A 15,960-nucleotide genomic window follows, 5' to 3' on the forward strand; every position below is an offset into this window, starting at 1 on the left:
AGTGGAAGGAAGGCGGGGTAGGGGTCGGCCTAGGAAAGTTTGTGATGCAGTTCAGATGGGCTTGTGAGGTCTCTAGGGAGAACTAATTATATGGTCACGGTAGGGTGCAAGGAAAATGCGACATTGTGGTCGTGTAATGGTTCAGTTGCAAGTACTTGAAGGAATAATACCCGCTGGAGCTGTTTTATACGCCAGGAAAACCTTACGAGGTTTGGCTCAATGGTTAATTAGCGAGGGTGACTACAGGAGCTAGTTTATTTCTAGTAGAGTACAGGAAGGCACTGGAGTCCGATATTTAGTTTTAAGGAGACATGACGGATAAGGAGGTTTCGCACCAGAGTCATTGTTATTCGTTTCTTGTGCTAGAATTTATTAAACCTACTGATCTGTGTGAATTCATATTATTTGCTATTGTATTGTAATAGAATAAAAGGGTTAGGATTAAAATAGTCTAATAACTTAGGACAAATTGTCCTAGTTCTCAGATATTTTAAATTGGGGGAGAAAGGGGGATGTGATGCAGTTCAGATGGGCTTGTGAGGTCTCTAGGGAGACCTAATTATATGGTCACACCTGCCTTAGCAAATGTCGGGTAGTCACGCCCACGTCTGAGGTCTTTTGTTCTTGACGGTGTCAGACCTCAGCGTCAGGTCGTAACACGTGGTACATACCCCATTGGGGAGGGGGTACTTTGACTACGATATAAGTCCAGGGAACAGCTGAGTAAGGAGGTTGTTGGTGACAGGTCCGGGGAGCGAGAGCTCTGGACAGCTGTGTGTGTAGTGGACCACGCATTGGGAATCTCGGGTCAGCTGGTCGGTGAATTAAGAGTGAGTACTAGTCCGTGTTACTGATAACATCTACCTTTCCCCCTGGTAATAAGTCTCAAAGGTCAATTGTTATATTATGTAAATGTCCATCAGTATATGTGGTATTCTAGCCCTTTTATGTTATTAAGTAAACTATAGCCATAGTTCCCATTTTTTTTATTTTGTACCTCCATATGCTATTCCCTATTCTGTTAAGCACTGGGGTACACAGGAGACGTGCTCACTCGCTGGGATACCTCAGGTAGAGTGGGTAGAGGTCTCACAAGGTTGGAGGGAGGGGGTAAAGGAGGTTTTGTGTGCGAGGGGCTTGGACTTCCAGCAGGCATGCGTGAGCGTGTTTGATAGGAGTGAATGGAGACAAATGGTTTTTAATACTTGACGTGCTGTTGAAGTGTGAGCAAAGTAACATTTATGAAGGGGTTCAGGGAAACTGGCAGGCCGGACTTGAGTCCTGGAGATGGGAAGTACAGTGCCTGCACTCTGAAGGAGGGGTGTTAATGAACATCAAAATGGTATACAATACCGACAGGTTGTTAGGTAAGACACATATGCAACAGTTAGACAACTTTATTCCGAAACGTTTCGCCTACACAGTAGGCTTCTTCAGTCGAATACAGAAAATAGGCAGGAACAGTAGAGATGTGAAGACGATGTAATCAGTCCATCACCCTTGTAGTCGTAGAATTTGAGGTTGTCAGTCCCTCGGCCTGGAGAAGTTCAGTTCCATAGTCAGGAACTATCAGATAGTTCCTGACTATGGAACTGAACTTCTCAACTGGGTTGAGGTCAGGAGAATTTCCACTTAGCCTACTCTCTTCAAAACATGTCAACATTTTTCTGGAAGCGCTGCATGAAGCAAGATCCTGCTCGAAAATGCCTTCTCCATCAAGGCAGTCTCTAGCCACAATGGGAAGCAAATGAATTGCCAGGACTGCCTTTTATTTGTCTGTTCATTGTTCACTCAACAATAACAAGCCGTCTAGGGCCTTTAGTAGTAAAACTACCCCAAAACATCTTAGGAGGGTGTTTAGGCGCTTGTTGAATGTGTCCATTCCCAAGAGGTTCGCCTTTACTCCGTCTCACTACCACTGATCTGTACCAATGTACTTCAAAACTGTCTCCATTTATCTGTCGTCCATCCCTTATGATCGAGTGCCCACCGCAGCCATATTTTCTTCATAGTAGCAGTCAATAGTTTCTTTACCAGCTTTCTGGCAGTCCTACCAGCTTCAAGGAACCTTCGTCGAACAGTTGAAGAATCAACATTTACGCCAACTAAAGCCAAATCTCTCCAGATATTTGCTGGTTTTCTTGGGAGCCTTCACACTATTTCTTATGATAACCGTGTCAACCTTAGGTGTTGTCTTGCGTTTTCTTCCACATCTTCCTCGACTCAACGCTCCACAATCACCAGTGTCGTCCGCTCTTTTCAGAATCCGACCAATAGTTGCCTTTGCTAGGCTCAGATCCTCAGCGAGCTGTCTGATGCTCAAATCAGCATCCAAGGTGTAACATCCATCATGAATTTTAGCAGTAATCATGAATTAAACGGGAGAATTTGGCAAAATCACATTCATTTGCAGAGCACGCTTACAGGAATAGCCTTACAGAAGAACAGCTGTTGTAGCACTAATGAGAGTCGCAGGGTAACACCACAGTTGGATAATTGCCAAAAGCAGGAAGCAAACTTTTCTGAAAAGAACCCAAACTACATTAAGCTGGAGACTAAGAAATATGAGATAATCACAAAATTTACTTTAATCCCAATTAATTTGCACACTACTGTGTGTGTGTGTATTTAATATATATATATATATATATATATATATATATATATATATATATATATATATATATATATATATATATATATATATATATCGGTACATAACAGTAAAGACGGGAGACGACTCACATAACTGTTGATGCAGCTATGAACAAGGAATCGCAATTAGGTAATTAGACAAGCAGTGACGTGGGTTTGGTTATAGATGTTGGATGTACGGTGAATGTTGATGTATTTTTGTATTTAGCACAATTTGTTACAACGGTAGTGTGGTGTCAGCACAGAGCTGGTAGTGTGGTGTCAGCACAGAGCTGGTAGTGTGGTGTCAGCACAGAGCTGGTAGTGTGGTGTCAGCACAGAGCTGGTAGTGTGGTGTCAGCACAGAGCTGGTAGTGTGGTGTCAGCACAGAGCTGGTAGACTTCAGTAGTGCAATGGGAATATCGTCAAGTATTTCATTAACGTTTCATTTGCTACACCAGCTTCAAATATATCCTTTCTGCAAAGCTGGAGTTACTATTACAAAGGAGAAATGGATTTATAATGAAAAGATCTCCATCAATCCAGGGCAGGGGCGACATAAATTATATATATATATATATATATGTATATATATATATATATATGTATATATATATATATGTATATATATATACATATATATATATATATACATATACATATATACACATATATATATATATATATAAATATATATATATATATATATATAATATATATACATATATATATATATATATATACATATATATATATATATATACATATATACATATATACACATATATACATATATATATATATATATACATATATATATATATATATATACATATATATATATATATATATATACATATATATATATATATATATATACATATATATATATATATATATATATATATATATATATATATATATATATATATATATATATATATAATATTCTGTTATTGAAGCTCACTAAACATATACTGACCCAAGATGAGTAGGGCTACAAGTCTGATAAACTAATATTCAGTAATAAAGCTAAGAAATCATACATGGTCTGTATAGAAATATACAAGTAGTAGTTGTATTTGGCAGGGTGGAGGCTCTTGGAGGGAGGGAGAGTAGGAACGAGGGCTGGGAGGGAGGGAGAGTAGGAACGAGGGCTGGGAGGGAGGGAGAGTAGGAAAGAGGGCTGGGAGGGAGGGAGAGTAGGAAAGAGGGCTGGGAGGGAGGGAGCAGACAAGAAGGGTGGTGAGTGTTCACTGATCTTGTACAGTAGTCTGAGTGAGGCTGTGCGCGACGCATCCAGGTGAGAGCTGAGGCAGGTTCCAGCCTCCACCACTCCTGGCGCTCACCCACATGGGTTTAGCGCTTCATAAACAAACACAATAACAACGTGACTCAACACCAGGATAACTACAGTGATGTCGACACCAACTTAGCCACAACCCACTGAATTTTGACGATATTCGCAGTGTGTTGGGTGAATGTAGTAAAGACTTGAGCCTCCGTCTGATGATCACTGACCAATCAGGCTGTTGGTGACAGCAGGAAGAAACATTAATGGTGACATTTAAAAACCCAACAGTATGTACAGATGTGTTAAGTGAAACACTGACTCTTGTGATGGTGAAGGCGTATGGTGAGTCACTGTAGTGGTGTAACATGGTCACTGTTGGTCAAACGTGTGTGGAGAAAGATGAAGGTACCGATTATAGTGACTGATGCCGATAAATGCTAAATGATGGTCACAAACACGCTAAGTAATGGCGACAAATGCTAAGTAATGGTGACAAATGCTAAGTAATGGTGACAAATGCTAAGTAATGGTGACAAATGCTAAGTAATGGTGACAAATGCTAAGTAATGGTGACAAATGCTAAGCGATGGTGACAAATGCAAAGTGATGGTGACAACTGCTAAGTGATGGTGACAACTGCTAAGTGATGGTGACAAATGCTAAGTGATGGTGATACGCTAAGCGATGATGACCAATACTAAGTGATGGTGACAAATGCTAAGTGATGGTGACAAATATAAGTGATGGTGATATGCTAAGTGGTGACAAATGCTAAGTGATGGTGACAAATGCTAAGTGATGGTGACAAATGCTAAGTGATGGTGACAAATATAAGTGATGGTGACAAATATAAGTGATGGTGATATGCTAAGTGGTGACAAATGCTAAGTGATGGAAACAAGCTAAGTGATGGTGACACATGCAGCTCTTGGTACCTCCTCCTACTGTCTTGGGAGGTGTGTGTGTGTGTGTGTGTGTGTGTGTGTGTGTGTGTGTGTGTGTACTCACCTATTTGTGGTTGCAGGGGTCGAGTCACAGCTCCTGTGTGTGTGTGTGTGTGTTTGTACTTACCTATTTGTACTCGCCTAATTGTGGTTGGAGGGGTAGAGTTATAGCTCCTGGCCCCGCCTCTTCACTAGTAGCTACTAGATCACTTTCTCCCTGCTCCATGAGCTTTATCAAACCTCGTCTTAAAGCTGTGTATGCTTCCCACCTCCAAAACGTCAGTTTCCAGACATTTTCACTTCTTGACAACTATGACTGAAGAAATACTTCCTAACATCCCTTTGACTCATCTGAGTCTTCAACTTCCAACTGTGACCTCTTGTTGCTGTGTCCCCTCCCTGGAACATCCTGTCTCTGTCCACTTTATCAATTCCTCGCAGTATTTTATATGTAGCTATCATGTCTCCCCTGACCCTCCTGTCCTCCAGTGTCGTCAGGCCGATTTCCATTAACCTTTCTTCGTAGGACATGCCCCTGAGCTCCGGAACTAGTCTTGTTGCAAACCTTTGTACTTTCTCTAATTTCTTGACGTGCTTGACCAGGTGTGGGTTCCAAACTGGCGCTGCATCCTCCAGTATGGGCCTAACGTACACGGTGTACAGAGTCTTGAACGATTCTGTACTGAGGTGTCGGAATGCTATTCTTAGGTTTTCTAGGCTCCCATGTGCTGCAGCAGTTATTTAGTTTATGTGCGCCTCAGGAGATGTACTCGGTATAAAATTCACCCCACGATCCTTTATCTTGAGTGAAGTTTGCAGTCTTTGGCTACCTAGACTGTACTTTGTCTGCGGTCTTTTTTGCCCTGCCCCGATCTTCATGACTTTGCATATGGTGGGGTTAAATTCCAGTAGCCAGCTTCTGGACCAGGCTTGCAGCCTGTCCAGGTTCCTCTGTAGTCCTGCCTGGTCCTCATCAGACTGAATTCTCATTATCTTCACATCATCTGGAAACAGGGACACTTCCGAGTCTATCCCTTCTCTCATGTCATTCACATATACCAAAGACAGCAGAGGTCCTAGGACTGACCCCTGTGGAACCCCGGTTGTCACAGGCGCCCACTCTGACACCTCGTCACGTATCATAACTCGTTGTTGCCTCCCTGTCAGGTTTTCTCTGATTCATTGTAGTGCCTTTCCTGTCATGCGTGTCTGATCCTTTAGCTTTTGCACTAATCTCTTGTGAGGAACTGTGTCGAAAGCTCCTTTCAGTCCAAGAAAGTGCAATCTACCCACCTCCCCCTCCCTCTCTCTCTATATTCATCTAATTGTGGTTGCAGGGGTCGATTCATAGCTCCTGGCCCGCTTCTTCACTCGTCGCTACTAGGTCCTCTCTCTCCCTGCTCCATGAGCTTTATCAAACCTCGCCTTAAAACTATGTATGGTTTCCGCCTCCACTACATCACTTCCCAGACTATTCCACTTCCTCACAACTTTATGCCTGAAGAAATACTTCCTAACATCCCTTTGACTCATCTGAGTTTTCAACTTTCAACTGTGACACCTTGTTTGTGTGTCCCATCTCTTTGTCTACCCTGTCAGTTCCTCGCAGTATTTTGTATGTTGTTATCATGTCTTCCCGCTGTGTGTGTGTGTGTGTGTGTGTGTGTGTGTGTGTGTGTGTACACTCGCCTAACTGTGGTTGCAGGGGTCGAGACTCGGCTCTTGGCCCCGCCTCTTCACTGAGCGCTACTAGCTCCTGCTCCATGAGCTTTATCGTACCTCGTCTTAAAGCTATGGTTGCTGCCTCCACTACATCACTTGCTGTGTACACACATTTAGCTTCCATAAATCTGAGTAACAAAATATAACTCCTCCATTAAAATTATCTCCCTCACTTAGACGCCATTCAGAGATAATTCTCGATATTATCCTTGTGAACTTTGTGATCTTCTGGGGCTCGGGGTCGCTAGTGCGCTTCTATACAACACATTGTTAGGACTCTCTGGGGCTTCTTAAAAGTCTTTGTGGGTTACTTAAAACTCTCTGGGGCCTAGTTATAAAATGTCTGGGGGCTCGTTTTATCACACGATCTAGAAAGCATACAAGCAAAAATTATGGTAATATTGTATTACTTCTGGTAATATACAAATAACACGCAAATAGGAGAAAGAAGCCAATGACGACGTTTCGGCCCGACTTGGACCATTTACAAGTCACACTACCACACGAGGGTGAAGGAAGCCATGTTGCGGGTTGTGTATTGTTCCACTCACTGTACTTTGTCTTTTTCTTCTTTACTTATGGTAATACTGTATTATTTCTGATAATGCATCGTCCGTCAGTAAATGTTAAGAGCGTATTCAATAATCGTTCTTATTACCTGGAGAGAGTTCCGGGGGTCAACGCCCCCGCGGCCCGGTCTGTGACCAGGCCTCCTTATAGACAGATATCATGTATAACTCTTGTAGCAGGGGCACCAAGAGTACACTAAGACAATACGCTAAGTGTATCAGCTGCCTCCCAGCGTACATAAGGGAAATTACCAACAGACCCCTGGCTGTCTTGAAGGAGCTGGACAGACACCTCAAGTCAGTACCTGACCAGCCGAGCTGTGATTCGTACGTCGGTTTGCGTACGGCCAGCAGTTACAGCCTGGTTTATCAGGTCGTGATCCACCGCGAGGCCTGGTCATGGACCGGGACACGGGGGCGTTGACCCCTGAAACACCCTCCAGGTATAGCCGTTAGGCTTCAGCGGCCAAAAGGGTTAGACCAGGTTGGTTCAAACCCAGGAGAAAAAGCGTGTGAACTTGTTAGTGCGACTGTATCCACATTCTCATGTACAATAAACAGGAGAACTCCAGCAAGTTTCTCTATTCCTCTCAGTCTGGTGAACCCGTGACATGTCCTGACTGTGGGGTCACTGCAGTGATAACAGCTGTGGGATGGATCGACTCTTCAGAAGAGTTATGTCCAACTGTTTCGCCTGACAAAAGCTCCCTGACCAACTCTCACATGACAAAAGCTCCCTGACCAACTCTCTCACATGACAAAAGCTCCCTGACCAACTCTCTCACATGACAAAAGCTCCCTGACCAACTATCTCACATGACAAAAGCTCCCTGACCAACTCTCTCACATGACAAAAGCTCCCTGACCAACTCTTTCACATGACAAAAGCTCCCTGACCAACTCTCACATGACAAAAGCTCCCTGACCAACTCTCACATGACAAAAGCTCCCTGACCAACTCTCTCACATGACTAAAGCTCCCTGACCAACTCTCTCACATGACAAAAAGCTCCCTGACCAACTCTCACATGACAAAAGCTCCCTGACCAACTCTCTCACATGACTAAAGCTCCCTGACCAACTCTCTCACATGACAAAAGCTCCCTGACCAACTCTCTCACATGACAAAAGCTCCCTGACCAACTCTCTCACATGACAAAAGCTCCCTGACCAACTCTCACATGACAAAAGCTCCCTGACCAACTCTCTCACATGACTAAAGCTCCCTGACCAACTCTCTCACATGACAAAAGCTCCCTGACCAACTCTCTCACATGACAAAAGCTCCCTGACCAACTCTCTCACATGACAAAAGCTCCCTGACCAACTCTCTCACATGACAAAAGCTCCCTGACCAACTCTCTCACATGACAAAAGCTCCCTGACCAACTCTCTCACATGACAAAAGCTCCCTGACCAACTCTCTCACATGACAAAAGCTCCCTGACCAACTCTCACATGACAAAAGCTCCCTGACCAACTCTCTCACATGACAAAAGCTCCCTGACCAACTCTCTCACATGACAAAAGCTCCCTGACCAACTCTCTCACATGACAAAAGCTCCCTGACCAACTCTCTCACATGACAAAAGCTCCCTGACCAACTCTCTCACATGACAAAAGCTTCCTGACCAACTCTCACATGACAAAAGCTCCCTGACCAACTCTCACATGACAAAAGCTCCCTGACCAACTCTCACATGACAAAAGCTTCCTGACCAACTCTCACATGACAAAAGCTCCCTGACCAACTCACATGACAAAAGCTCCCTGACCAACTCTCACATGACAAAAGCTCCCTGACCAACTCTCTCACATGACAAAAGCTCCCTGACCAACTCTCACATGACAAAAGCTCCCTGACCAACTCTCACATGACAAAAGCTCCCTGACCAACTCTCACATGACAAAAGCTCCCTGACCAACTCTCACATGACAAAAGCTCCCTGACCAACTCTCACATGACAAAAGCTCCCTGACCAACTCTCACATGACAAAAGCTCCCTGACCAACTCTCTCACATGACAAAAGCTCCCTGACCAACTCTCTCACATGACAAAAGCTCCCTGACCAACTCTCACATAACAAAAGCTCCCTGACCAACTCTCACATAACAAAAGCTCCCTGACCAACTCTCTCACATAAAAGCTCCCTGACCAACTCTCTCACATGACAAAAGCTCCCTGACCAACTCTCACATGACAAAAGCTCCCTGACCAACTCTCACATAACAAAAGCTCCCTGACCAACTCTCACATAAAAGCTCCCTGACCAACTCTCACATAACAAAAGCTCCCTGACCAACTCTCACATGACAAAAGCTCCCTGACCAACTCTCACATGACAAAAGCTCCCTGACCAACTCTCACATGACAAAAGCTCCCTGACCAACTCTCACATGACAAAAGCTCCCTGACCAACTCTCACATGACAAAAGCTTCCTGACCAACTCTCACATAACAAAAGCTCCCTGACCAACTCTCACATAACAAAAGCTCCCTGACCAACTCTCACATGACAAAAGCTCCCTGACCAACTCTCACATGACAAAAGCTCCCTGACCAACTCTCACATGACAAAAGCTCCCTGACCAACTCTCACATGACAAAAGCTCCCTGACCAACTCTCACATGACAAAAGCTTCCTGACCAACTCTCACATAACAAAAGCTCCCTGACCAACTCTCACATGACAAAAGCTCCCTGACCAACTCTCACATTACAAAAGCTCCCTGACCAACTCTCACATGACAAAAGCTCCCTGACCAACTCTCACATGACAAAAGCTCCCTGACCAACTCTCACATGACAAAAGCTCCCTGACCAACTCTCACATGACAAAAGCTCCCTGACCAACTCTCACATGACAAAAGCTCCCTGACCAACTCTCACATGACAAAAGCTCCCTGACCAACTCTCTCACATGACAAAAGCTCCCTGACCAACTCTCTCACATGACAAAAGCTCCCTGACCAACTCTCACATAACAAAAGCTCCCTGACCAACTCTCACATAACAAAAGCTCCCTGACCAACTCTCTCACATAAAAGCTCCCTGACCAACTCTCTCACATGACAAAAGCTCCCTGACCAACTCTCACATGACAAAAGCTCCCTGACCAACTCTCACATAACAAAAGCTCCCTGACCAACTCTCACATAAAAGCTCCCTGACCAACTCTCACATAACAAAAGCTCCCTGACCAACTCTCACATGACAAAAGCTCCCTGACCAACTCTCACATGACAAAAGCTCCCTGACCAATTCTCACATGACAAAAGCTCCCTGACCAACTCTCACATGACAAAAGCTCCCTGACCAACTCTCACATGACAAAAGCTTCCTGACCAACTCTCACATAACAAAAGCTCCCTGACCAACTCTCACATAACAAAAGCTCCCTGACCAACTCTCACATGACAAAAGCTCCCTGACCAACTCTCACATGACAAAAGCTCCCTGACCAACTCTCACATGACAAAAGCTCCCTGACCAACTCTCACATGACAAAAGCTCCCTGACCAACTCTCACATGACAAAAGCTTCCTGACCAACTCTCACATAACAAAAGCTCCCTGACCAACTCTCACATGACAAAAGCTCCCTGACCAACTCTCACATGACAAAAGCTCCCTGACCAACTCTCACATGACAAAAGCTCCCTGACCAACTCTCACATGACAAAAGCTCCCTGACCAACTCTCACATGACAAAAGCTCCCTGACCAACTCTCACATGACAAAAGCTCCCTGACCAACTCTCACATGACAAAAGCTCCCTGACCAACTCTCACATGACAAAAGCTCCCTGACCAACTCTCACATGACAAAAGCTCCCTGACCAACTCTCACATGACAAAAGCTCCCTGACCAACTCTCACATGACAAAAGCTCCCTGACCAACTCTCACATGACAAAAGCTCCCTGACCAACTCTCACATGACAAAAGCTCCCTGACCAACTCTCACATGACAAAAGCTCCCTGACCAACTCTCACATGACAAAAGCTCCCTGACCAACTCTCACATGACAAAAGCTCCCTGACCAACTCTCACATAACAAAAGGCAAACGCCGAACAAATTTAAATTTATTTGTACATTCCTCCAGATTTTTGTCCTCCCTGCATCGTTGAGAGATAGAGATAGATAGAGATAGATAGAGAGAGAAGAGAGAGAGAGAGAGAGAGAGAGAGAGAGAGAGAGAGAGAGAGAGAGAGAGAGAGAGAGAGAGAGAGAGAGAGAGAGAGAGAGAGAGAGAGAGAGAGAGAGAGAGAGACGCAATCTTCCCCTCTCATGCAGATTATTCCTTAAAAAGGGCCATCAGCCGACCACTTCTCGCATCTGAATCGCCTTTTGTGTGACCATCTCTGACGATTTTCTACGAATGCTTGTTGTTTGACGGTGTACCGTTGTACCGCGGTCCACGTCAGCGCTGGGACAGGTCCTTGTTGTGTGAAGATGTACCATTGTAACCAGTGGTCTACGTCAGCGCTGGGACGGGTCCCTGTGGTGTGACTGTACTCAATGGTCCACGTCACCCAAGATTTGTGGTGTATGAAGAACATGGTAGCCAGCGGTGCATGTCAGTTCCGACCCTTCTGGTGTGCCAAGGAGTACCAACGTACCCAGTGATACCTCTCAGCGCTGGGACCTTTGGTATGAAGAAGTACCCTCATACACAGCGGTGGACGGGGCCAGCCGCCTCCTTATGCACACGGTGGAACAGCTGTGTCCTGTTGAAGGCTGTTTCGTAAGGTGATGTTGAGGAACTTTCTTTAATTCATGGTATAACTTAACAAATTTCTGAGGACAATTGTGTTGCAACACAAGTATCCTCAAAGATGTGTTAAATTATACCATGAATTAAAGAAAGTTCCCAAACGTCACCTTACGAAACAAAACAACGATATAGTAATTATAGACCAGATAAATTATACTGGAAAAATGAACTTTATTGGAAGACGGGGAATTTACATGCCTCTTAAACCTTGTTGCTTATTGATATCCGTGTAGTGGTAAACGCAAGGTACATACTGGTAAACTCGAGGTACGGACTTCATCAGTACAGCGTGTATCTCGCCACAAGAAAACAGTAAGCTATTTTTTTTCTCGTGAATCAAACTTCGCGATAAAGCTCAATTCTAAGAAAAAACCGTCGTAAATAGAATAATTTTTGCACTACGTGTTTTTTGAAGCCAAGCAGTGTAGCTTATCTCTGCTGGAGTCGGTTGATCCTTCACTAGGATACCACTCACAGCAGTGAACACCTGGGCATCAACTTACTGCTAGAAGGCTAACAGGTGTTAGGAATCTTGGCCTTACGTCCCGACCAGCCTGAAAACAGGTGTTGTGCTGATGGATGCTGCAGTCACTAAACATAGGTGCTTTCAAAGAGCTTACCACAGAGCTATCAGGTCCCGTGTTGATGGCTACCTCAGGATCACTCAACACTTATATTTATATAAATCAGTATTTCTCAAACTTCTGTCTAGCGTGTACCCCCTAGCTACTTTGTATTATCAACCGCGTACCTACCGCTTGTACACCTATAAAAAATACAACCTAAGGTATGAAAACAGGTAACGAATGCCCCGTCAACAGTCACCCATTTGACTGTTTTTACAAGAGTGCCAAGATGTCCCGATATACTACTGAACTGCAGTACGTCTTATTAAACAAGATGATCTCAACATCTGGAAACTCTACGTTTGTCTATAAAATACTGAAGATAAATAATTTTTAAAACGTAAGTGCCAGTAAAAATACATCAAATTAGAAAAACACACTTCCATACCCAGCGAAAATACCTTGGCTTACCTTAGTTTGGACCTTCCCCCGACATAACTACATGATAACCACCTGGTGGTTCACACTTACACTCACTCACCCACTGACTATAAACCCAGAAATACTAATCTTAATCTTAAAATAATAAATCCTAACTAGTCATAAGTTTGCCTATGATACTCCAATATAGACACTTTGTATTGTGCCAAAACAAAAGCATTCACATTGCTAAACTCACAAATTATGATGAAGTCACTTAGCCTTAATACCATAATCTGTAAGGATTTAATGTTAAGAATTAATTTAAGTCTGCCCGAAATGCCTATCCATGCTAGGTGTCCTAGTGGCCCCCTCTGTAATTAGTATTTTAAAACATGTAAACCACACAATATCCAAAATCTGTAAACCCCGCATTGTAATCCTTATAGAGAATAAACTTGATTGATTGATATAAACCGTCAAACCATCTTGCTGTTAAACCTGAGTATAGTTAAGAAGGTTATCTGCTGAGTAGGTGCTTGTTGTGGGGTTCACTGGCGGGAGCTTCCCTGCAGAGGCAACAGCAGCTGCAACTGCTGCTGTTGGTGAGGTTCACCACGTGGCCCACAGGAAGACGGTAATTTGGCAGGCTCCTGCGTGCATGTCACCCCACACTGCACGTGCATGCTGCCCACACTGCACGTGCACGCTGCCCACACTGCACGTGCATGTCACCCCATACTGCACGTGCACGCTGCCCACACTGCACGAGTACATTTTCCTCTCTGCTACACGACTGAAGCAACCTGAGCAGGTAACACCTGGTGGTGCGTGCCTGACTTACCCACTGCTTGGCACCGCCTCACTCGCCTACTCTCCTATACAACTCACTCACCTACTCTCCTAGACAACACCTCACTCACCTACTCTCCTAACCACTTCAACAACGGTTCAACTGTCCTTGGGAAACTACCGTGGGAACCTGGCAGTATTATTGTGATCGTGGGAGTCATGACTGCAACGTCTGTATTAACTTCCAACCTGGACGACCCTCCTTCCACCGGGACGACCCTACCTCCACCTGGACGACCCTACCTCCACCTGGACGACCCTACCTCCACCTGGACGACCCTACCTCCACCTGGACGACCCTACCTCCACCTGGACGACCCTTCCTCCACCTGGAGGACTCTTCCTCTACCTCGACGACTCTCCCTTCTCCACCTGGACGGCTCTCCCTCCATCTCCGTCCCGGGTTCGATCCCCAGGTGAAACAAATGGACAAGTTTTCTGACAGCCGTGCTGCCCCTACCCACCTGTGTCAGTGTGTTAACCGTGTTGTAGAGCGCATCCAGGGAGTAAGATGTCTCTTAGAAAAGTCAAGTTCTGTTGCAATGTTGTGTCTTGTGTTAGAAGACTGAAGAACTAAGAAAACTAGTGAAAATTAACTACAGTACCGTGTAAGAAACTAAAGAACCTGCTAGAATATCATCCTGTGTAAGAACCTGCCGGAATATCCTGTGTAAGAAAGATCCTGCTGGAATATCCTGTGTAAGAAAGATCCTGCTGGAATATCATCCTGTGTAAGAAAGAACCTGCTGGAATATCATCCTGTGTAAGAAAGAACCTGCTGGAATATCATCCTGTGTAAGAAAGAACCTGCTGGAATATCATCCTGTGTAAGAAAGAACCTGCTGGAATATCCTGTGTAAGAAAGATCCTGCTGGAATATCCTGTGTAAGAAAGATCCTGCTGGAATATCATCCTGTGTAAGAAAGAACCTGCTGGAATATCCTTTGTAAGAAAGATCCTGCTGGAATATAATCCTGTGTAAGAAAGAACCTGCTGGAATATCCTGTGTAAGAAAGATCCTGCTGGAATATAATCCTGTGTAAGAAAGAACCTGCTGGAATATCCTGTGTAAGAAAGATCCTGCTGGAATATAATCCTGTGTAAGAAAGAACCTGCTGGAATATCATCCTGTGTAAGAAAGATCCTGCTGGAATATCATCCTGTGTAAAAAAATCCTGCTGGAATATCTTTGTGTAAAAAAGATCCTGCTGGAATATCATCCTGTGTAAAAAAATCCTGCTGGCATATCATTGTGTAAAAAAGATCCTGCTGGAATATCATCCTGTGTAAGAAAGAACCTGCTGGAATATCATCCTGTGTAAGAAAGAACCTGCTGGAATATCCCTAATCTTACTTCTATATACCCAAAGGAAACCTTTTGGGTTAGTCTTAGAATCCCTTGCCACTTTAGCCTTACAATCTCTTAGCTTTTCCTATTCCTTTTTTTCTCTTTAACTGAATATATTTCTTAACTGCCCCTCTCCTCTTGATACGCCTATATATGCCTCTCCTTTGACCAGTGAGATGTTTTAATCAACTGTTTATTCATTTGGGATCATTTTTGGTTCGTCTAATTTCCCTACTGGGAACATACGTTATCTGGGCAGCTAGAAATATTTACTGAAAAACGTCATATTAGCTACCTGACCCATAGTAAGGTTGTTCAAATTTAGCCCACCCAGGTAATTTCTCAGTCCCATGAAATCGGCCAAGTGGACGTCTGGGACAGACCCTTTGGGGAATACTGACGAGGTAGGGAGGGATTAACATGCTGGTAACAGGGGTACCAGAGCAGGGATGGAAAGTATGAACGTGGATGGAGTTACAACGTTATTAAAGACTTCAGGCTGGTCAAGAAAAAATAAAAACGACGAATGAACTTGATGTGGCAGAAAGTAATTCTATACACAGCTTTCAGAATAATTATGAGATAGAGGAAGAGCCCGGGCGGGTCCACTGCAGGTTGAGAGTCCCCGCCAGGGAGGAAGCAAGATTCGACCCCCAGCACCTATAATTTGGAGAGCATTGTTATTAGTTGTGTGCGTTGGCGTGCGGTGACAGCTGACATAACCGCGTCACAGTCTGCGGCGGCGGGGACAGTGTCTATATATACAGTAATGAAGACAGTACACAGGTGTACAACAAACTTATGGTAACAAAGTTTCACTCACTGTATTTTA

The 15,960-nt window shown here is 44.2% G+C and overlaps 1 protein-coding gene across 7 annotated transcripts in view; it reads left to right on the top strand.

The window, feature by feature from the left end:
- Nucleotides 1-15,960, top strand: part of LOC128689222 (uncharacterized) — a 413,444-nt gene that overhangs the window by 270,589 nt on the left and 126,895 nt on the right. Inside the window, exon 1 of one of the 7 annotated variants that reach the window (XM_070086381.1) lies at nucleotides 3,895-3,938. The exons of the other annotated variants lie outside the window; for them this stretch is intronic. The gene's annotated coding sequence lies outside the window, so the exon portion shown is untranslated. Of the gene's footprint in view, nucleotides 1-3,894; nucleotides 3,939-15,960 lie in introns of those variants that run through there. 7 annotated transcript variants of the gene reach the window in all.

The sequence above is a fragment of the Cherax quadricarinatus genome, chromosome 18 (assembly GCF_038502225.1).
Source record: "Cherax quadricarinatus isolate ZL_2023a chromosome 18, ASM3850222v1, whole genome shotgun sequence".
Lineage (NCBI taxonomy): Eukaryota > Metazoa > Arthropoda > Malacostraca > Decapoda > Parastacidae > Cherax > Cherax quadricarinatus.